Raw genomic sequence first — 25,103 nt, forward strand, 5'->3', positions numbered from 1 at the left:
TAATAATAATAATAATAATAATAATAATAATAATAATAATAATAATAATAATAATAATAATAATAATAATAATAATAATAATAATAATAATAATAATAATAATAATAATAATAATAATAATAATAATAATAATAATAATAATAATAATAATAATAATAATAATAATAATAATAATAATAATAATAATAATAATAATAATAATAATAATAATAATAATAATAATAATAATAATAATAATAATAATAATAATAATAATAATAATAATAATAATAATAATAATAATAATAATAATAATAATAATAATAATAATAATAATAATAATAATAATAATAATAATAATAATAATAATAATAATAATAATAATAATAATAATAATAATAATAATAATAATAATAATAATAATAATAATAATAATAATAATAATAATAATAATAATAATAATAATAATAATAATAATAATAATAATAATAATAATAATAATAATAATAATAATAATAATAATAATAATAATAATAATAATAATAATAATAATAATAATAATAATAATAATAATAATAATAATAATAATAATAATAATAATAATAATAATAATAATAATAATAATAATAATAATAATAATAATAATAATAATAATAATAATAATAATAATAATAATAATAATAATAATAATAATAATAATAATAATAATAATAATAATAATAATAATAATAATAATAATAATAATAATAATAATAATAATAATAATAATAATAATAATAATAATAATAATAATAATAATAATAATAATAATAATAATAATAATAATAATAATAATAATAATAATAATAATAATAATAATAATAATAATAATAATAATAATAATAATAATAATAATAATAATAATAATAATAATAATAATAATAATAATAATAATAATAATAATAATAATAATAATAATAATAATAATAATAATAATAATAATAATAATAATAATAATAATAATAATAATAATAATAATAATAATAATAATAATAATAATAATAATAATAATAATAATAATAATAATAATAATAATAATAATAATAATAATAATAATAATAATAATAATAATAATAATAATAATAATAATAATAATAATAATAATAATAATAATAATAATAATAATAATAATAATAATAATAATAATAATAATAATAATAATAATAATAATAATAATAATAATAATAATAATAATAATAATAATAATAATAATAATAATAATAATAATAATAATAATAATAATAATAATAATAATAATAATAATAATAATAATAATAATAATAATAATAATAATAATAATAATAATAATAATAATAATAATAATAATGATAATAATAATAACAATAATAATAATAATAATAATAATAATAATAATAATAATAATAATTATAATAATAATAATAATAATAATAATAATAATAATAATAATAATTATAATAATAATAATAATAATAATAATAATAATAATAATAATTATAATAATAATAATAATAATAATAATAATAATAATAATAATAATTATAATAATAATAATAATAATAATAATAATAATAATAATGTTGTTGTTGTTATTTTTAGTAACGACACTTTACACGGAATAGTGCATTCGTGTCGGTCAAATTTGCTATAAATACATTGGCAATTTAAAAAAAAAATGCGGCCGTTGGTGGGTCTGCTTGTGTTTGATTTTAACTCATGCCTATCAATTTTTCTCTCTATTTTTATGTTTCGTTCCACTTAATTCTTGCCCTAGTCTTTGTTATAAATCGTTTTCGGTTTCTCATCTTTGCTTTTTAGTTTATTAACTCATCACACATGGGTTTATTTTTAATTTTATATAGAAATTTTTTTTATATCATATCCACCACTTTATTTATTTATTTATTTATTTATTTTTTTCGTTTGACTTGTTATTTTCTTCTCTCCTACCTAGTATCAGAGTATGCACGAAGTTTGTTTAGACCGCTCTATATATAGATTTTAGACTTCATTTTACAGTTTTTTGTATACATTTGTTTCTTTGAGGTAGTTGATTAATTGTTTTTCACTTTCACTATCGTTGCACAAAGCAGTCCGTAAGCTGTTCGATTCGATTTTGTATTTCTTTCGTGCGTCGTCGAATTTCCTGCAATGCAGGATAATGTGCCGTACGTCTATGACCGTTCCGCAGCATTCACATATTGGTGGAGATGATTTTTTCAGAAGGAATTCGTGAGTTAGCCTTGTATGGCCGATACGTAGCCTAGTAAGTACTCGTTGGTCGAGGGTGTTTTCCCAGTCAGGCCATTTTGTTGTGTCTGATTTGATTTCGCGTAGTTTAACTTCCGTTGATTGAGCCCATCGAATTTCCCACTGATGACGAATTTCTGCTTTTATACTTTTAACAGCATCTTCCCCTGGAATTGCGATGTTTAGGCGTGCGTTACTCCTACCTGCTTCGCCAGCAAGACGGTCTGCTTCTTCATTGCCATGAATACCGGCGTGGCCAGGAATCCAACATATTTGTATTCTACGATTTCGCATTAGATTTTCGATATCTTGTATCCACGGATGCTGGGATTTCCCAGTTTCAATGGCCAGTAAACAGCTGGCGGAATCTGACAGTATAAGAAGTTGGTTACAGTTGGCATTGGAGGTGATTGCAGACTTGATGGCAAACGCCTCCGCTGAAAACACACTGCATTGCTGCGGTAGTCCGATCGACAACATTTGATTTTCGTTGTATATTCCTGCTCCTACTCCTTCGTTACTTTTTGATCCGTCGGGATATACAATTCTATGGTGGTTACCATAATTATGCAAAAACTCTTGGACGATCGGGCGTACTATTTCCGGTGGGTCACCAGCTTTTACATTGCTCTTGATTTCCCATCGTACGTCAGGTTTGTGGTTATACCACGACCGGTCTGTGAGGCGTGTTCGTAGACTGATAGCTGGTAGTGGCAGACCAGTAAGCTCGACTAGCATTTCAGATGTTCTATGGACGATTGGGAGATCTGTATTACCGTGGTATTTCGCTAACATACGGATGGCTACTCGGGCCATACTTTGAATCGCTAGTAAATCAAACGGAAGTGCTCCTGCTTCTGCCATTACCGCTAGAATTGGACTCGTTACGTATGCTCCTGAGGCAAACCGTATAGTTTTGTTGTATACAGGCGCAAGAATTTGGAATGTCGTTTGACCTCCTCTGCTAATTAAGCCGATACCGTAAAGTAGACGCGAAGTAACGATTGCTGATCCAACATGTATTAATGATGTACGTAGTCCCCTGGGGAGCTTAGCGCCAATCATTTTTAGGATACGTAATCTGGATTCACACGCTTTTTTTGTAAGTTGACAGTGAGGTTTGAAATTGAGAGTCCGATCAAGGGTAATCCCAATGATTCTCAAGCGTTTTGTTTTTGGCACGAGAGTGTTGTCGATGCATATGTCGCCACTAGGTTCACGTCGGGCATTGGGGCTACCATAGAAAATATTGGATTTAACTACGGAAATTTTGTATCCTACGCTTTTTGCCCATTTATCCACAGCGTTTACTGCCGATTGGAGTTTTCGATAGAGTGGTTGATTTTTGTGTCCACGTGCGATTAGTAGTATATCGTCCGCGTAGAGAAGGACAGTTACATAATGTGGGACAATTCGAAAAATCGGCTGCATCGCTACAAGAAACAGAGTCACCGAGAGTACAGAGCCCTGTGGAACACCATTTTCCAGTGGCAGCTCACGTGATAAGTGACCATTTATGTTTACTCGAAACGACCTTTCGGCGAGAAAGGTGCTTAGAATATTAATCATCCGCCCCCGGATTTGCCACTTCCGTAAAGTACGTAGAATATCATATTTCCACGTGGTGTCGTATGCCTTTGATAGGTCGAGCGAAGCAATGAGACAGTGTTCATCCTCTCCGGCTAACGATCGATCGAGCTCCGCAAAGTAGGTGTCAGTGCCTCGTCCGGGTCGAAAGGCATGCTGTCGTTTATCTAGTCGGCCGTTGCATTCTAGTTCAGTCGTCAGTCTACGGTTCACCATACGTTCAAAAACCTTCGCAATGCAACTGGTCAATGTTATTGGACGAAAAGCAGCGGGACCAGCTTCTTTCGAATTTATTTTTGGAATCGGAACTATTATACCTGTTCGCCAACAAGTGGGAAACTCACCACTGCGCCATATTTTGTTCAGCAACATTAATAGGACTGTTTTGACGGATAGTGGAAGGTGCTGGATCATTGGATAGCCTATGGAGTCCGGACCTGTGGAGGAGCTTCGACCTTTGTCAAGTGCCCACAATAACTCGTTCATACTGAAGTCAACGTTGTAAGTATCGTCACTGTCTGGTGAGATTTTAAACTGATTTCTCTCGGTCTGATTCTTCACTGCCTGGAAGGCTGGAGGATAGCTAGTGGTCGCCGATTGTTCGTAATAATGTTTTGCTAACTCCTCCGCTATTTCTTCTACCTTGTCCGTATATTCATCGCGTCGTTTAATAATAGCTGGTTTGTGTTGCCGTTTACCTCTTAGAATGTTTACTGTTCTCCACATTTCCGCTGCTGGTGTTTTTGGCGATATGTTGGCCACAAACTCTTCCCAAGAACGTTTTTTTGCGTTTTGTATGGCATGTCTGGCTGCAGCTCGTGCTTCCTGAAAATTTTTCAAGATTTCTGGAATGTTCGAGTGTGTTATCTTGGTACGTTTTAGTAATCTCAACATTTTGCGTCGTCTTTTAATCGCTAATTCCACTTCTGGATTCCACCATGGTACTGCTTTTGGTCCAATTTTATTAGAAGTGCGAGGTATACAAGCTGTTGCTGCTGTAATCAGGTGATCAACGAATTCGTTCAGTTCTATGTCAGTATCAGGCCTAACGTTATTCGCAGTCATTTGTTCATATGCTTCCCAATCTGCTTGGTCATACAGCCACCTTTTTTGCTTTGACGATGTTTTGGTCCAACCTGGGAGGGATATAATGATGGGGAAGTGATCGCTATTACAGGTATCTGGAAGTACGCGCCAGAAGAATTTACCCGCTAGTACTTCGGAACAAATCGAAAGGTCGATAGCTGAGGTAGATCCTGACGCTGGGTCCATTCGTGTTGGAGATACTTCATTTAGTATTATAATGTGTTTTTCTAGAGTTTTTTCAGCTATGAAATGGCCGAATGTATTTGCCTTACTAGAGCCCCAGGCCAGATTTTCAACCCTGAGAAATTCTCGGTAATTTCCTTCAGCCGTATTCGTCAACCTGTTATTTTTGACTACAAGCTCGACGTTACCAAAATCCAACGAGTCGACCATGTGAAGGATCTAGGCGTTATATTGGATAGTCAACTATCGTTTAAACGGCATGTTTCTTACATTGTAGATAAGGCATCCAGAACTTTAGGATTTATTTTCCGCATCACAAAGCATTTCACCAGCATGTATTGCCTTAAAGCATTATACTGTTCATTAGCACGTTCCATGCTCGAATACTGTTCCGTTGTCTGGCACCCACATTACCAAAACGGAGTGGTAAGAATTGAATCGGTTCAACGCCGCCTCTTACGCTTTGCTCTTAGTCGTTTACCTTGGCGAAACCGGTTCCGTCTGCCGAGTTATGAGAGTCGATGTCGACTGATCCATTTGGAGACTCTCCAGATGCGAAAAAACATCGCAAGAGCTATGTTGCTGCTGATAAGTTGCAGGGCAGAACCGATTGTCCCGCTATTTTGGGTGCAATTAATCTGAACGTGCAACCCAGGGCACTGCGGAACAACTCCATGCTGAGGACACCCTTTCAACGCACCAACTATGGACAAAACAGCGCTTTGGTCGGTATACAGCGAGTTTTCAACAAGGTATCTTCTGTTTTTGATTTTAATTTATCACGTGATACAATCCGCCGTAGATTTTCTGTGTTTTTTACTACAACTTGACGAATAAGCAAGTTTTTGTTGTTTGTATCGTATTGTACTTATTGTATTGTGGCTAACATAACTGTTATTAGTTTAAGACACTTAACCATCATTGGGACATCTGTTGTCTGTTGATGTTGATAAATAAATAAAGGAAAAACATCATACAATAAACCAGTGCTTTTATCAAAAAATATTCTAGTTTCAAGTTAGATTTAATTTCAGCTCGTAGTCGGCAGCGAGGATAAAAAATTTGCTTTTATTTATCAAGATACTTTAGAGAGTAAAACACCAGATATAACTGACGCTGTTAAACATTAATTCTTATTTGTGTCGTGTCAAATAAGCAAGTATGCGTGTAATGCAAGACATTTACTTAGTGATGATTTCAACTGTTTCAGCTAATTTCCATCTACAAGCTACTGCAATGATCGATCCGTAAGCCCTGATTGCACCAATCCTGTTCTATCGACTAGCTGCTGCGACGAACATTAAGCGAGTACGGATTGCAACGGATCCTCTTTTTATCCAACTCTGCAACCGGGGCGCACTGTAGAAAGTACCATGGAAGCTCCAGGCCCTCCCAACCTAGTCGAGCTAATTGCTGCCTGCGCTCTTTACAGTCGTCCCGGTCCTGTGGTTTGTTGTGGTGCTGAAGTCTTCCAATCTGTAACCGAAGGCGAGTACCCCCGTGACTTAACCATCGGTACTTGGTGCATCATTTTTTAGCCAATCCAACTTGCAGTCAAACCCATGCATTGAGGGATGTTTAGCCGACGACGACGTGCGCCTCTACTACCAAAACGACGGAGGCATGACTTCCTCCTAGCTGCATCCGACGACTGCTACGATGTCATTGTGTGGCTTGACTCACGAACTCTCTCTTATCATGTGTTCGGCTCCGAAATCGAAGTTTTCCGCTGCGATCGTGGGCCCTGAAATAGTCGGAAACTTTCAGGCAGTGGAGTGATAATCGCAGTGAATAAAAGGTTGAAAGCTCAATAATTGGTAGACGATAAGTGGAATAGTATCGAGCAGATGTGAGTGTGCATCGAACTGACGAACCGCAAAGTCTTCCTGTGTGGAATTCACGTTCCAGCCGATCAAGTACGCGATAATAATCTACTGGAGGGTCACACCTGATCTGTCATGGCAGTAGTTGATAAGGGTACCGTAACCGAGGATGTTTCGTCAGCGCACAGGACGTTACCCCTGTTATTTCGCTCTGGTCAAGCATGTAAGGCACCACCCTTTATCAATCCTAGTCCTTATGAACCATTGGTTACACCACACGAAAACCATCACACCTGTTTTATGCGACTTTCGAAAAGCTGGCCACCGAAGCATTTCTGATTTTTTTGCCGCTATCGACTGGCTTACTGTTCTCGGTGCACGTGATACCGACAACGCTGCGTCGACTCTGTCGCACATAACTTTGCACGCAATTGACCGGCATGTTCCCGAGACAGTTCGATCACCAAACAGTAAGCCTTGGATGACTCGCGACCTCCGCATGTTGAAGGCCAAAAAAAGCCGCATTTCGGATGTATTCTAGATTTGGTACACTTCCGCGACAGATACAAACGGTTAAACACAGTGTACAAGAGGACCTGTCAGAATTGTTTAAAACGACATCTGCAAAGTGTTCAGCAAAATCTGAAGGCTAAACCAAAAACATTCTGGAGGTACGTTTACTTCCAGCGTAGGGAATCCAGCCTGATTGCATCTGAACCGAAGATGGTCTACCAACTCTTTACCGAGAAATTTGGGCGAACTTTTTGCGACGAAGTGATCCCGGCTGATAAAGTTACTCAGGTCAAAAACCCAGCCCGGATGGAATCCCATCCGCATTTTTGAAAAAGCACATTGATTACCTTTTAGCCACTATTCAACTCGTGTTCAACCTATCACTTTATAGTGGGGTATTTCCGTCGGTATGGAAACGATATGTTCACCGTTCACAAGAAAGGAGACTGAAAGGATGTGAACAACTACCGAGGAATATCGTCGATGTGTGCCATGTCCAAGTTGTTTGAGCTAGTGATATTGACCCCTCTGCTGTCTTACTGCAAACATTACCTGAGCGAGGATCAACATGGATTTGTCTCGGGTAGATCAACCAATACAAACCTACTGTGTCTTATGTCATATGTTGCGGAAAACATAGCGGATCGCGCTCAAATGAATGTCATGTCTGCGGCGTTTGACATAATCAATCATGTCATTACGATTGCTAAGCATAATCAGTCATGTCATTACGATTGCTAGACTCGGTATTAGCGGCAGTGTGTTGTGTTGGTTCCTACCTTGTCGATCGTAAACTAATCGTAACAATATATGATTCTCAAGCCAAAGCTTTTTCGGCCTCGTCTGGAATCCCACAAGGCAGCCAATTGGGACCGTTGACCTTCTTGTTGTACTGCAATGATGTGAACTATGTACTAGAAGGCCCCCGTTTATCCTTCGCTGATGACTTGAAGACTTTTATGAAGATCCGTTCGATGATTGATGCAACCTGCCTCTAGCGAGAGTTTTACATCTTCATAAATTGGTGCAATTTGAATTGCATGCCTGTTAATCCTGAGAAATGCTCCGTGATTACCTTCACCCGTATCCGTCAACCAGTCATCTTTGACTACAACCTCTGTGGTACTGAAATCCAACGTGTTGGCCATGTAAAGGACCTCGGCTTTATCTTTGATAGCCAACTAACTTTTCTACGACAAGTTTCCTACATTGTGGATAGAGCGTCCAGAACTGTGGGATTCATTCTTCGCATCGCTATGGTATATTGTCAGATTTATGCAATTGTACCAGCTTATATTATCTTAAGGCACAATACTGTTCACTAGTCCGTTCTACGCTCGAATACTGTTCCGTTGTCTAACATCCATATTACCAAAACGGGACGGCAAGGATTGAATTGGTTCAACGCCACCTCTTACGCTTTGCTCTCCGTCGTCTACCTTGGCGTAATCAGTTTTGTTTACCGAGCATTGAGAACCGATGCCGATTAATCCACTTGGAAACTCTCCAGGTGCGAAGAAAAATCGCTATGGCCTTGTTTGCCGCCGATATGTTGCAGGGGAAAATCAATTGTGATGCTATTTTGGGGTCAATCAATCATAACGTACGTTGGAAACTCTCCAGGTGCGAAGAAAAATCGCTATGGCCTTGTTTACCGCCGATATGTTGCAGGGGAAAATCAATTGTGATGCTATTTTGGGGGCAATTAATCTTAACGTACGTCCTAGAGCTCTGAGGAATAATTCATTGCTGAGAATACCTTTTCAATGCAACAACTACGGACAAAACAGCGCCCTGGTCGGTATACAGCGAGTTTTCAACTAGGTAGCTTCCGTGTTTGATATTAATTTATTTCGTGATACAATCCGTCGTAACTTTTCTGTGTTTTTACTACAAATGACGAATAACACTGTGCTACAAATGAAAAAAAAAGCAAGAACCTCTGAAGTGACCTAGTGTAGGTTGTAGGTCTTGTTGAGAGTAACATTCGCTCATACTAGAAATTTAAAAAAAACCCCAAAATCTGAAGTTATGGCCAAAATACGGTTTTTTGGACCTCAGTGCATACAACTTTTTTAACTCAGTCATTTCTGGACCGATTTTCAATATTTTAGCAGTTTTGGAAAAAAGATAAATAGATTCAAAATATATACAGGTTTGTACTAATATCACTAAAACATGTTGAGTTATTTGAGTTTAAATCTTTTTTTTTAGACTTTTTCACGCAATTTTTCAAACAAACTTGAAATTAACCACCTGTTTTCGTGAGAAAGATACTACAAATACACTAAAATTTCGAAAGTATATTCAATGACGAATCAAACAAAAGTGGTTTTGTGAAAATCGGTGAATATTTAGCTGAGTTAGATATTTTTTATGAAAACCAGAATTTTTGGCTTTTATCGCACAATTATTTCACGGTGCTACAAATGGAGAAAAAAATGCAAAAACTGCTTAAGTGACCTAGTGTAGGTTCTAGGTTTTGTTGAGTGTAACATTCGCTCATACTACACGGTGACAAAAAAGTCCGGTCACACTTTTTGGGGTCGCCTGTAGCCTACACGTTGCATCTCTCTGGTGCAATCTATATGTCAAATGAAAGGGTTAACTTTGCTGCTCAAAGTGGGAGAGTTCCGTTTCTGTGCAGTTTGTTTACATTGAGTTGTGAGCCCTGGCAGAGTTAAAAGCAGCTGTTATCGCTGAATATGTGAAAGGGTACAAACCCGGATACATATTCAAACACCTAAAACCGCTCGGAATCAACCGGAAATTCGTGTACCGGACCATAAATCGGTACCTAGAGACCGGAGGCACCGAGGTCAAGGCACGATCTGGACGACCAAGGTCTGTGAGAACTCCAAGGCTGAAAAAGATTATACGAGACCGGATTCGCCGGAATCCCGCCCAATCTGCACGGAAGCTGGCCAGGAACCTTAAAATGAACCGAGAATCAATCCGCCTGCTTCTGCGCAAGGATTTAAAACTTACACCGTACAAAAAACACGGGGTTACCAAAGCTACAAAGGACAAGATATACCAACGGTCGCGGGAGTTGCTCGGTTGGCGCGGATGACGAGATTATTTTTTTGGACGAGAAGCTGTTCGTTTTGGAGCAAACAGTCAATCGCCAAACTGATCGAGTTTGGAGTGTGAGCCTCCAGCAAGCTCCTGCGGACAAGTTGAACGTTTCCCGTTTCCAAAATAAGACGTCAGTGATGGTTTTGGGGAGCCATTTGCAAGAGAGGTAAACTGCCTCTTATTTCTATCGATAAAGGGGTCAAAATCAACGCAGCGTACTACCTGGACATGGTTTTGAATAAAAATTTTCTGCCTCAAGCTGAACTATTGTTTGAAGACGATTACTACTGCTTCCAGCAAGATGCCGTCCCATCCCACACCGCAAAGGTTGTTCAGGCGTGGTGTGAGGAAAACTTGACCGATTTCATTTCGAAGAATGAATGGCCTTCGTCGTCTCTGGATCTGAATCTGCTGGATTATTTCGTGTGGGGATACATGATGTCGAAGCTGAACGACCATAAAATAACAAATTTGGAGCAATTCAAGCGAGTTATCACGAAAATCTGAGACGAGATGCCGATGGAGCACGTACGCGCCGCTTGCGACGACTTTCCGAGACGCCTAAAGCTGGTTCGATCAGAGAAATGTGGTGTAATTCCGAGATATCGTCTGTGAAGTATCTTTATGAGTTACTGCATAAAGCTATGAAAGCCAGATTCAGATTCTTTGAAATATTGAGATTTTACTGTGTGACCGGACTTTTTTGTCACCCTGTAGAATTTTTCCAAACATCTCTAAAATTTGAAGTTATGATCAAAATACGGTTTTGGACTTCAGCGCATACATTTTTTTTAACTCAGTCATTTCATGACCGATTTTCAATATTTTGGAGTTAGTTTTGGAAAGGGGATAAACATAATTTTTCAACTATTTACAGATTTGTACCAATATCACCAAAAGATGTTGAGTTATTTGAGTTTCAATCTAAATTTTTAGACTCTTCACGCCATTTTTCAACTTATATGCATATATGCCCCTTGAAAGTGAGTTGACCATCGATCCAGACTCCAAAATCCTTCACGCATACTTCTCGTTTAATTGATACTGCACCCAAGTGATAGTTGAGCATTTTAGGCCGCTTTTTCCTGGTCAGCGAAATCACAGTACATTTATCAGATTTCAAAGTCATCCTATATATATCACACCATTTAGCAAAATTTTCAAATTCATGTTGTAAATTGAGAGCATCTTCTGAGCATCTGGCTTCGGCATATATTTTCATGTCGTCAGCAAAAGATAACCTGGGACCGTTAAGGACGCAATTGACATCATTAAAGTATAAAAGGAAAATTAACGGCCCAAGATGACTACCATGTGGAATTCCGGAAGCAGCATGATTTTTTTTCGATTGGTTGTCTCCGATTTTAACAGCGATGTGGCGGTCCGCAAGATATGACTGAAGCCAACGTAAAATATTGTCTCCATAACCCATTCGGTCAAGTTTTGCAATAGCGATGTCGTGGTTGATTTTATCGAAGGCTGCTGACAAATCAGTGTATAGCGTCTGTTTGAAACCCTTTCGACATAACATCCATTGCATATAAAGTGAACGTTAAAAGATTTGTCGTCGTTGAGCGCTTCGGCATAAGTCCATGTAGCGTGTCAGAGATAAGTGGCTTACAGTAGCTGAAAATCGGTTCTATCACGACCAACTCAAATAGTTTCGAGAGTGCACTCAGAACGGAGATGCCCCGGTAATTATCGATGTTCCTCTTGTCCCCTTTCTTGTGAACCGGAAACATGAACGCGAACTTCCATAAAGATGGAAAGTTACCAGTCGAGAGTGAAAGGCGGAATAAATGACGAAGCGGGGTTAATACGCCAGTAGCACATCGCTTTAGTAGAACGGCGGGTATGCCATCAGGGCCGGCGAGAAAGAAGGCTTCAGTTTAGATAGTGCCGACTGGATCATCGAAACGTCGATTTCGAAAAAATTCAAAGACTGTCCATACAGCGATACGTTGCTTGCGGCAGAAGATACTTCACTCAACGATAGTGATTCATTGTAGAAAACGCTGGAAAATTTTTGAGCAAATAGGTCACATATGTTCTGGAAGTCCGATTCCGTACATTCATCGTAAAACATCGTTGAAGGTAGTTCTTGCTCTTTACGCTGCTCGTTGACATATTTCCAAAAACCTTTTGGAACCGATTTCAGTTTACTCTGTACGCTGCGTAAATGGTTGAAATGACATTCTCGGCTCATCCGTTTGTTGGTATAGTTAACCTTTAAGTACTCGTCGCGCAGCAATTATCCTCCAAACTTACAGTATCTTCTAAAAGCTGCAAGGTAGACGTTTAGATTTGGATACAACTCGCTTGGGTACGTGGCGATCAATAACATAGCTCATGATGTTCGAAAATACTTGAACTGCTGTGTCGATATTGTCGTTGTCAAGTTCCTCATTCAAATTGATATTCAACAGAATGTTGAGGATACTATCATAGTCCGCTTTATTGAGATCATAGCAGACAGTATCAACCGTGCAGCAGAAATCCGAAGGAGTAGTCCTGGTCGTAAGATGTAGTGCGGGATGGTGCGTCACGGTTTTGCCTTTCTCCTAGAAAGGTATAGCAATCACTTGCAAAACCGAAGATATAAAAGTGCTCCAAAGGGCTGAATGGCATATATCACTCGACTCAGCTCGACGAGCTGAGCATTTTCTGTATGTGTGTGTGTGTATGTGCAGATTTTTATTCTCACTCACTTTTCTCAGAGATGGCTGGACCGATTTTCATGAAATTAATTGCAAATGGAAGGTCTTGTTGTCCCATAAGACCCTATTAAATTTTATTGTAATCGGATTTTTAGTTTAGACATCATTATCTCTAAAACCACAAAACCGATTTGAACAAAATTGGTTTCAAATGAACGGGCTACCTGAAAAACCCTTAACTTTTGAATTTTATAAAGATTGGACATGTCGTTCAAAAGTTATGACAAGAAACGTGTTTTTAGGACTGTTTAATCTCACTCATGTTTCTCAGAGATGGCTGGACCGGTTCTCATAAAATCAGTGTCAAATGGAAGGTCTAGTTGCCCCATTAGACCCTATTGATTCGTTTTGCAATCAGATCATTACTTTGCCTGTTATGTTTAAAAATGTGAAATCCAGCTATGAAAAGGAACATATTCCGAAGACTACTTGGACTCACTCACTTTTCTCAGAGATGGCTGACCCGATTTCCACAAAATTTGTGTCAAATGATAAGTCTAGCTGTCTCTCAACACCCTATTGAATTTTACTATAATCGGACTGTAATTTCGTCTGTAATGTACCGAAATGTGAAAATCACGAAACTTCATTATCTCTGAAACTACACAACCGATTTGATCAATATTATTATCAGATGAGCGGGCTAGTTAAGAGTTAACTGATGAATTATGATTAATTACGTGGTATCAAAAAATTTTGGCTGCCCTGTACGTTCCCATTTCATTTGATTATAATCGAAGTTAAGCAACCGTTATGTATTAAATTATTTATAAAACAACGAAAGTCTATTATTTCAAAGATTACATGACTTATTTGAACATAACTAGTGTCATACGAACGAGTCATCTGTCAAACTTGCAAATAACAAACTTCATAACAATTTGTTAAGTGGCTCAAAAGTTATGGAAAGTAAAGAAATTCAAAGACTATTGAAAACTACACCTGCTTTGATCGATATAGAGGCCTCAACATAATTTAAATGTGGTATCATACTATTTGAACGTTCCAAATTCATTGATTCTTTGCGTGTTTAAAATCTGCAAATGCACGACGAATCGGCCATAGGATATGATCAAAGACAATTAACAAATCGTTTGAAATGATTGGTTTTATCGAAATGACAACATCCTCGACTTTTGTCTTCTGTATATCGTTTTAATTCTTAATATATTCATATTGGGTGGTATTCGGTCATTTTCTGCAGATTTTCTGGCATTAATCTAACACCGGAAATACCCATATTGGGAGGTATTTAGTTATTTTGGTTGTTTTCTAGAAACTAAAAGTGGTCGTCTTTACACTAGTAAGTAAGAGCAATTAGTGTTGTTGTCTGGTCCCGTTTACGTGTCCGTTCTATCAGTGTTGTATAATCGTCTTTAAGTTCAAAATGGTGTCCAGGGTCAATGTTTGGTTTCTATGCATCATCTCGATTACGTAAATATCCATATTGAGTATTATTCGGTTATTTTCAACTGTTTCCTAGAAGTTGCCATTTAGCAATTTAAAATGGCGCCTGAGGTCAATTGTTAGTTCCTTGCATCATTCTGGTTCCAGAGATACTCATATTGGATAGTATTTGTTTATGTTAGGCTGTTTTTCACAAACCTGTAGTCGCCATCTTGGATTTCAAAATGGTATTTGAGATAATTTCTGGCCTCTGAGCGTCATTCGGGTCGAAGAAACACCCATATTGGGTGTTATTCGATTATTTTCGGCTGTTTCCCAAAACCTGAAGTCGCCAACCTAGAATCCAAAATGCTCTGGCTCTGTGGTCGATTTCAGCTGCTGTGTATCATTATAGATCCGGAGGGAGATACTCATGTTAGACGGAAATCGGCCATTCTTGGCTGTTTTCCAGAAACCAGAAGTTGCCATCCTGCAATTCATAATGGTGTCTGAGGTCAATTTTTAGCTTCTTGCAACATTCTGGCTCCGGAGATACTCATATTGGGTGGTATTTGGTCACTTTGGGCTGTTTTTCAGAAACCGAAAGTTGTCATTTTGGACTTTAAAATTGCCTGTGAAATCAATTTATGTCATCTTGGCGTAATTCTGGTTCCGAAAACATTCATATTGAATGGTATTTGGTCATTTCCGGCGCCAGACACAGGAAGTCACCATCTTAAAATTCAAGATTGTGTCTGTGATCAATTTTTAGCTTCTGTCGATCTTTAATGGGAATCGTCCATTTCAGGTCGTTTTCCAGAAACCGGAAGTTGCCATCTTACAATTCAAAATGTTATCTGAAGTCGATTTGATGCTCCAGTGCATCATTACGGTTCCGGAAATACCCATATTGGGTGGTATTTGGTCGTTTGCCGCTGTTTTTCAGAAACCGGAAGTTTGGATTTCATGATTTTGACTCCATTTTGGATTTCATGATGGCATTTGAAGACAATTTCGATCGATTTTAGCTCCTGTGTATCATTTTAGATCCGGATATTATTATATTGGGTGGAAATAGGCCATTTTTGGCTGTTTCCCTAAAACCGGAAGTCGCCATCTTACAATCCAAAATGTTGCCTGAGGTCGATTATGGAACAAATTTATTACCACTAAAAACATTCGCCAGCCAAATATGGTTCCATTTAGTTGGTTAGCTCTCGAGATGTGCAGAAATTTGTGTTTCATTTCCACTTCCAGAAAAAGGAGGGGCGTCCAACTATTATGGACATATTTGTTACCCCTTAAAACATCCACATGCCAAATTCGGTTTCATTTGCTTGGTTTGTTCTTGAGTTGTGCTGAAATTTATGTTTCATTTGTATGGGACCCCTCCCTTCCAGGAGTGGGAGGGGTCTCAAACTATCATTGGAACCTTTATCGGTATTAAAAACCCCTACATACAAATTTTCACGTCGATCAGTTCGGTAGTTTTTGAGCCTATATGGATCAGACAGACAGACAGACAGACCGGACTGCATTTTGTAACTGGTCGGCCGAATCGCTCCCCGATGATAAGCGGGTGGCTTAAATGCGCCACTCTCCTAAGAGAGACCACCCGCCGAGATGTGATTGCCCAGCCTGAGACCTTCCAAGGGGAGGTTCTTTTTATCCCGTTTCGGAAAGGGGAGCTGTCCGCTGACCTTACAATGTCTCGCTATACTCCGCAACAGAAGCGCGTCAGATGACTTGCCTACGCTGCAAACCTAGTGCCCTTAAACGCGGTACTTGATACCGCAGAAACAAACCAGTAGAGGGTTAATTCTCATCACTGGCCCAATCCAGTCTCGCAGACTCCGTCTGATCCGTGCTGATTCGGGAACTTTCCTGGACTGATTTCGGAGTCAGCCACCCCAGCAAAAGAACAAAAAAAACAAGAACGGAAAACTAATCGTACTCCCGAACCAGCGGAAACCCCTAACTCATCTACCAGGACAGTGAATTCCCTCTACATAGAAACAGCCGATTTCTGCTGTCCAACTACATGTAGTTTATTTCAAATTGCGAGATTGATATTTTTCCTTACACGAACGTCTTGTCATTTGTTGTACAATGGGTTTACAATTAGTTTGGTACTATTCTCACTAGGCCTAGTTTTATCTAAATCATCTTTCCACTATCCTTTTCCCATTCAAATTCTAACTCTTCTAAGTGTGCTATTAAAGGGGTACGGGTACGGTGGCGGTAATATTCACCGGCGGTTGCGTAGGGTCGCGGCCCTAGCTTAGTCGCATGCGCATGGACAATATATATATATAAATTTGCGTACTCACTCATAGCCGGTCTTACATGAGGTTTTACCTTGGCGTAGCCGCCATGCCTGCTTACTGCTGCTCTGCGGCTTCATTTGTTGCTCCGCGCCACGCGGTTGCTCCTTTACCGAACTCCTTTCGGTACGCTACCAGCGCCACGCTGGGTCAAAAACGGGGGTTGTCACTCTGTCGTCTCGCCTATTGTCTCCTCGGTTGTCTGCTCTGCTGTCTGGCAGCGCACAGCGTGCGCTTCGATCAGTAGACGGGTGAGATCATCAAGGGTAGTGGTGCCGATTATTGGTCCTTCGGCCTGTTCCGTACAGGCATAAACGTTTGACGATGCTCGTGTTGCATAGGAATGCTGCTGGGGCTGACGAAAGTGTAGTGGATGATGACTAGCAGCGATACTGTTGGGGGAAAAAACGTGGCCCGCACGTGCCGTTTTATAATCTACCACCCTCGGCAAGAATCTGGCTCTTACCTCCTTGCTCACTTTGCACACTTTCTCCTATTTCGCACATGCACTGATTTGCCTAGCTATTTAGCGGGAAAAGGCTATCTAAGGAAAAAAACACTGTCTTTAATACACTAATTAGGGGATACCACTGGTTTAAAAACCACCTGTCTTAGTACACGCGCGGAACTCTAAACTGCAGGTTAATCCTGCCTCTTACACTTGTCAGCTAAGAATGAAAGATCAGGCATTGGGATCCCTCAGATCAACCGTCCACGGTAACTTCGTTACCGGACCTGTCTCGCGAGGATTATTGCCCATGCTAAAAGCCCGAAGGTTGCAGTTTCGGCAAAGTCATCTTCTTCTAGCGTGCATCTTCCACCCAGCATCCAGTATCCCATCCCCGAGGATAGAGAGAAAAAGGAAACTCTCCCAGTGACGCAATAGGTCAATAGACTTATTCGGCTGGGTCAATCTACTCTTCGACCGCCAGCGATGCATGCAAAGCAACGTAAGCGAACGTAAGGGAACTCATTGCTCTGGTCAAATGTTATGCCAATTACTACTTTTTGAGCCTGTTGCGGTAATCTCAACAGCAGATTATTTTTAAAAAAATATTGAAGCGTATTAATTATAAAATTAACACTAGCATGCATTTTGAGTAATGCTAACTAAATTAAATAAGAAAACGTCTGTGATCAACTTTACCATTAGTAAGATTAATATTTGAAAATAAATAGTTCCAAGGTGCTCGTTACATCATTCCCTACTAAAAGTACGAAAATTTGATTGGCATTGGAAGGGATCTAACAATAACCAATCAAATTTTCGTAGGCAACAGTCGTCTTTCAAAAATTTGTTCCAAATTCGGGGTCATATACGGTCATCGCCGAACTAAATCGACTCAGTATCTATTTACGGTACTATATATTCTATCATATAGTCCGCCACTGACCATCAACGACAAAAGTCTCCAGTCTCCAGCGATAATAAATTCAAAACAAAATTTCAAGGAAAAAAAAAACGACTGTGAACCTAACGTTGGTGCAAAACTTGGATGGTGTACGAAAACAAAGGAAATCTATAAGGAAGTTTAACTACTTAGTTGACAGTGACTGACTAACTACATTCATGCCTTCCACTCATTCGTCTCAATCATACTATGTACAGTGAACGCCCCTGAACCCTGAGCTTCACCTCACAGCTGTCGACTAGCTGGAGGTAGCTTTAAAAATTATCTTAGCTGGATATTATCTTCTACCCCGAATGGATCGAGTAGCGAAGATAATATCACGAAATAATCGCCTAAGCGAAAACGAACTAGTAGGTCTAGCCTGCATCCTACCCCAACACGTAGCGAGATTTCAGAGTGCAGCTTTTCCCACTAAAAATGCCGTTCCTATCTGCAATTCGCTACCGCAGAGAGTATCCCTACCATTTACGCTCATTGCGAACTCAGAATGAAAAACTTACGTAGAATTTTTATGCACCAGAAAACCCGATAACAAAATTCTCGTAAGCGAAAACCCTACAAATGTACCAACTCATTCACACACCCTTCTAGTGCTTGTCAGAATCCATCTCCCGACGAGCTCTCTACCAGTCTCTCACACATACGATGTTCATCATTCGGCACGTCATCCAACTGTCAACAAAATAAAGGTGAACTTGAACTTGACCGCGAAGTGAAAGTGAAACGTGTGTTGTGATCTGTGCCCGGAAAAACCGGAAAAACCAGTGTCCGGACGGGAAAAAATTTACGGGATCGCGGTCGTCGATCTGATAACGAGGAGAGTAACAGAAAGGTATTCGTTCCTATTGGGTGTAAGGTTGTTTTTCATTACGCAGGTAACCATAAGAAGGACTGGACTGATTTTAATCGATCGGCTGTGGTACGGAAAATCCCACCCAGCGTATGGAAGTGTTATGGAAAAAAAATACTACGCTCGCGGTCCGCTTGATCAGAATGCGGAACCTGGGAATGACGGACGTATTTACAGGAAAAAGAAAATGCGAGAAAACGCTTTGGATCTATGATAGCTAGTAAAAACTTCATCCACCAAGTCGTGATAAGGAACTTCGTTATGAAGGTACAGGGAAAAAAAATAATGAAAGCTATTTCTAGGAATGTTATTTTATAACTTAACGCGGAGGATGCAACCATCCTTAAAACTAGTAACTATTGGCAAATGTTCCCTCAGAAGGAAGGAAGTATACCGTTTATAAACACTACCACCGATGGAAAAATTGTAAGAAAATTGTAGAATTAAGACTAATATAGAATAAGTACTAATTTTAATTTAAGAGTTAGGACTATAGGCCCTTGACAACTAATCTAATATTTACACAGTTATTTACAAGGATGTACAATGTCCGTTGCGAATGGACTAAGTTTCGCGTGGTGGTTGTGTTGGTTTACCTATTCTTGGTGTTTTTCCGTACGTTTCTAGTTACTTCGATGAAGTTTTTTTTCATAGCTGGCTGACGTTAGTATGTTTACGGCCAGATTTTGGTACCCTCAGTGCTGGTGGTCTTTTAGAACTGCCAGCACGAGTCCGTCAAAATCGGCCTGATGCTTTTTACCCTTTCGGTGTTTTCTCATCGTAAACTGTGGTCACTCCTTGCGGAGGTTCATAGCTTTAAAACGTAATAAGCTATTTGAATCCACTCAATGGCTTGGATGAGGCGCATTCATTTTTTTTAATTTGTTCGCGAAGTAGACCCCTAAGCGTTTTCCCCCATCGTCTTCTAACTCGTAGGTGTTAGACCCGAGGACTTTCCGAACCACAGCCGGTTCGTATTTCGGCGCAAGTTTTTTACAAAAACCCTTGCCCTTGTCTGAAAGCTCGAACGTTTGCTTCCACACTCTTTCCCCCACGTCATAAGTAGCGCATTTTGCGTTAGACTGGTGGTCAAATTTCTTCGTATTTGTTCGAACAATTCTTCCCTTTCAGCTTTAGCATTACTCTCATCATCGCTTGGTTTGTAGTTGTCCCTTATCCAACTGTACTCCCGTCCGTCGGACACCTTGTCCCGGCCGAATACAACGAAATACGGACTGTACTTAGTCGAGTCGTGGACTGCCGTTTTTATCGCATCTGCGATCTGCTGGATGTTGTCTGCCCAGTGTGAGTGTTCTTTTTTAGCGTCGCTCGTATGGCTGTGGTGATGACGCGATTCACTCTCTCTGTGTTATTTACCTGCGGATGGTACGCGGGTGTTAGCCAATGGGTGACATGGTAGGCTTCGAGTAATGTTTTGAAGGCTTTCGATATAAATTGCGAACCGTTGTCCGTGAGCATAATTTCTGGGACGCCAAACAGTCTAAAAATCATATTTTCGACAAACTCCACTAGAGAGCCTGCTTTAGCTTCTCGAAACGGTTGAACGAGGACAAACTTACTGAAAACGTCCGTGGCTACGAGGAGGCACGTGTTACGATTTCGACCAGACGGTGGCAGTGGGCCAACGTAATCAAGGGTTACGAATTGCCACGGATACTGAACGGGTTTTTGCATTCCCATCGGCGGGGTAACGTTTTGGTTGCCTGATTTGCTCGATTGGCATTTCAGACACTCTCGACAAAATTTGCGAATGTCTTCGTTCATCTTGGGCCAGTAGTATGTTTGTTTCAGGGCGGCTAGGGTTTTGGTGAACCCGAAATGAGCTTTGTCGTGTTCTTTTTGCATTATTTTCGTACGTTGCTCACTCGGGGGGAAGTATTACCAGGTGAAACGAGGGTCGGTTTGCCGATTAGCTTTTTTTGTCGTACCGGTATAGTTTTTCGTCAATTATTCGCCAATCACCTTGTTTTGCTGGATTTTCACGAATCTTCTCCATTAGTTCTTCCTGTTCTAGGTCGGGCTGGACTACCAAAATTGTATCCACTTCGACTGATCGCGATAAACAGTCAGCAATAATATTATTCTTTCCCTTTCGGTACTCGAGGTCAAAATCGTAAGCTTGTATGCGAAGTGCCCATCTTAACAGCTTAGCGTTTCCGGTTTCTGTGCCGAGATTGAACAGCCAAAGTAGGCTTCTAGCGTCCGTCACCACACGGAATTTCGTTCCCTCGACGTAATGTCGGAAATGGTGAATAGCGGACAACACGCCTAAGCACTCTTTCTCCACCGCGGCATATCGTCGTTGGGTTCGGTTGAATTTTTTGCTAAAATAGCAAATAACTCTCTTTTCTCCCTCCTGTTCTTGAATCAGTGCTGCACCTACCGCTCGATCAGACGCGTCCGATTCGATAGTGAATGGCTTCGTAAAGTCTGGGTTGCCTAAAATCGGTGCCGAGGTCAAAACGGATTTCAGCTCATTAAATGCATCTTCGGCTTCTTTCGTCCATGTGAACCGCTTGTTCTCTTTCGCCAGTAAATCGGTAATCGGAGCCGTGATTTTGCTGTAGTTTCGAATAAAGCGTTGATAGAAACCCGCTAAGCCCATTAGCCTCCGGATGTCCTGCTGCGTTTTTGGCCTGACATAATCCAATATTGGTTGTATTCGCGAGCTATCTATAGCCACGCCGTGTTCGTTTAGTAGATAGCCTAAATAAACCACTTGCTTTCGGCAAAATCTGGATTTATCCAGTGATATCGTTAGGTTCGCTTTCCTGAGTCTTTCTGCTACAACTACCAGTAATCTCAAATGTTCCTCCCATGTTTCTGTTGCAATCACTATGTCGTCTAAGTACACGAACACTTTTGGCTCTAGGTCGAAACCCAAAACCTTCGCCATTAGTCGAGACATAGTGAACGGCGCATTTGTCAGGCCGAACGGTAAAACCTTAAAGCGGAACACGCCTTCGGCTGTTCTGAACGCTGTAAGGTTCCGACTGCTTTCTTCCAGCGGAATCTGGAAGTAGGCGTCTTTAAGATCAATCACCGAAAAATATTTTGCTCTTCCCAATCGATGGAATATGTCTTGCATATTTTTCATTGGGTAGGTATCTTTTACCGTGAGTTTGTTGATCTTTCTCCAATCTAGACAAACCCGTACTTTACCATTCTTTTTGAGGACGGGCACTAAAGGGTTCGTCCATTCGGACTGACACTCTTCGATCGCGTCGAGATTTCTGAACCGTTCTAATTCAGCGTTCACTGCCGCTTGCACATAAGCGGAACATTTATAAACCGGAGGATTGCGTGGTACCGCCCCTTCATTTAGCGTTATTTTGTGCTCTATCAGGTGTGTTCGACCTAAGACACCTGTTGATGTTAGCTGAAAAGATTTAATCACGGCTAGTAGATCCTTGCGTTGTTCTACCGTTAGCGTATGTTCAGTTTCTACTGACTCTGGGTCTGGTGTCGATTCAGTTGGTCCTTCGTACACTGGAATATCGAGGGTTTCGTCCTCTTCTTCGATTATCGGTGTGTTGTCTTTGGTCGGTTCAATCGTGAAACATAGTCGTGCATTTTGTCTTGAATTTATGGTTTCTAGTTCCTCTGGCCCGTGGCCCAAATCGATCATTGGCTTTATTTTGAACGCGTCCCAAAAGTTTGCTCCTAAAATCAGCTGTCGAGAAATTTCCGGAACCACCAGGGTTGGTACAACCCTGGTTATATTTTTGTACGTAAGAGGAACATTCAAGCACCCAAGGCACTCATAATTGGTCCCATCGGCCGTGGAAATTCGTATTGCAGTCCGTTGTAATTTTAAACCGTACCGCTTCACTATTTCCAGTGAGTTCAAAATGCTTATCCCTGCCCCTGAGTCGAGCAAAGCATCTATTTCTGTGTCGAAAATCTTTATTTTAATTTGCGGGCATTCGTTTAAGTGTATTTTAATTTGGTGAACTTGCGTTAGTGGGTCGTATTGTAGTACTTCGTTCGTGGCATCGGAAATCTTTTTCTTGAGTGGGATGGTTATATTCCCGGCATCCCACCCAGTTATTCGTTTCCCTGTTGGCGGAAACCGGCTTGCACCGCTCCACCGCATCGTTCGCAGCTGCGAATTGTTCTACCCAAACTCCCACAACCGAAACAGAAAATTGCTCTTGGCTTTTGGCATTGTCGCCAGCCATGCCCTACTTCCTGGCAGTTCCAGCATTTCCCTGGTGTGTTTTGTTTAGACGGTTGTTCTATCGGTGTGCGTGTTTCTCTACGTTGCCGTCCGTTGACTGCCGTGTCGTTCCTGGTTTGCTCGCGGTTGCTTGTACCATGAACTACATTTATTGTTGCCGACTTCTCGCTATCTGTCTCGTTGTATTCCGCGTCAATCAGGTTGACCGGTCGACGGAAAGGGGTTTCGTTTGTTTGATGCAGTTGCTGGTCTGCTGCATCTATACGGTGATTCAGTCTGGTCAGCTGCTGTAGATCATTTACCTCGACTATCGAAATCTTGGTTCTGTAGTGCTGGCGCATATTGTCCCAAATGACTTCAAATTTACGCCGCTTCGATAATGGGCGCGAAAGCATCCGGTTGAGCTTTTCTATTTCTGTTACAAAGGCTATAAACGGCTCACCGCGTTGCTGCTTACGCTCTTGGATTTTCGAACGGATTCCCTGATCTTTGTTAGGGTTCCGAATCGAAAAATTATATTCGTTTCGAATGCCTCCCATGTGTCCAAATCGTCTACGAAGGTGAAGAACCAGTCTGACGCTGCTCCTTCCAGTAACATGTGAATGTCCCTGAGGAGTGTGAGCTTTGACACCCCTTCTCGTTCCGCTAGTTTTTTAGCTTTGTATCAAAAATTCTCCACCGACATGCTCCTAGAATCACCCCCGAATCGTAGCTTCCACTTTTCCACACGTCCGTACCCATCGTTTCTCCTGTAGTGCCGTCTTTCTCGTTCCGTGATAGGCAGTGACGGCCTATTATGACCGTAACTGACGGCTTGTGAAATCGAGCTATACCGAGTAACATCCGTGTCGCTATCCTGCCTATCCCGATTAAGACTTGTTCTCTCTCTCTGGGGTCTGTTACACCGTGTATCGCTGTCACTGGAGTCCGTATTCTGATTTCGTGATCGGTGCCTATGTGCGGGGTAACTCGCCTTACTTTCCTGCCCTTCGTCTCGCTCATGTCTGTTCCCGAAATTCTTCAGGCCTGCTACGTCCATCCTTTCTCGATGCCACCCTGCCATGGGAGATCTATCTCTGTTAAGGCGTCCCATCAATTCGGCTAGCGCGCTCTTCATCTCGTCCCATTCCTTTTTGGATACTGTAATGTTTGCTTCATCGTTGACCTTCGGTTCTGGCCTAGGTGTGTTCGCAGGTACTGGTCCAGGCGGTGTTTGCTTGGGAATGGCTCCTTTCGATGTATCCTGTGTATTTTGGTTTTCTGCCCCGGCTTGGTTTGCTTCCCCCGTATTCGTTTCGGCCGTCTGAATAAGATTATTTATGCGTTCTTTAAACGGTGACAATGGGGGCCCAAATTGGAAATCGGTCATTAATTTTTCAATTCGTCTTATAAGTTCCCTGCGAATCTTTTTTTCTTCATCATCTGTGGCGATAGTCCGCTTTATCCGATACCAATAGTGTAATACCCTTGACTCTAACTTCGGATCAACTTTCCTGCTAAGAGATTTCCCCAGATTGGTAATCCGGCCTTCCACATAGGAAGCCTCGTCTTTTATGTTCAGATCACCCCGGTAGTTTCTACCTTCACTCTGATCCTCCCTAAACAAACTCCTTAGAACCCTTTGTTTTCCAACCAAGTCCAACGAGAACGTTTCCTCCGGTTGCTTCCGAATCATCAATTCGTAGTCAACTTGCTC

The 25,103-nt window shown here is 40.1% G+C and overlaps 1 protein-coding gene and 1 long non-coding RNA gene across 3 annotated transcripts in view; both read right to left on the minus strand.

Annotated features, from left to right (window-relative positions):
• The window catches only part of LOC129727093 (calcineurin-binding protein cabin-1-like), a 667,482-nt gene that overhangs the window by 53,283 nt on the left and 589,096 nt on the right, over positions 1-25,103 (minus strand). The gene's annotated exons all lie outside the window — the stretch shown is intronic.
• Positions 17,054-17,736, minus strand: LOC129727098 (uncharacterized). Its single transcript, XR_008728481.1, has 3 exons — positions 17,551-17,736; positions 17,411-17,488; positions 17,054-17,336 (listed from the first exon to the last, which is right to left on the minus strand). It is a non-coding gene; the product is annotated as an uncharacterized LOC129727098 (long non-coding RNA).

The sequence above is a fragment of the Wyeomyia smithii genome, chromosome 3 (genome assembly GCF_029784165.1).
Source record: "Wyeomyia smithii strain HCP4-BCI-WySm-NY-G18 chromosome 3, ASM2978416v1, whole genome shotgun sequence".
NCBI lineage: Eukaryota > Metazoa > Arthropoda > Insecta > Diptera > Culicidae > Wyeomyia > Wyeomyia smithii.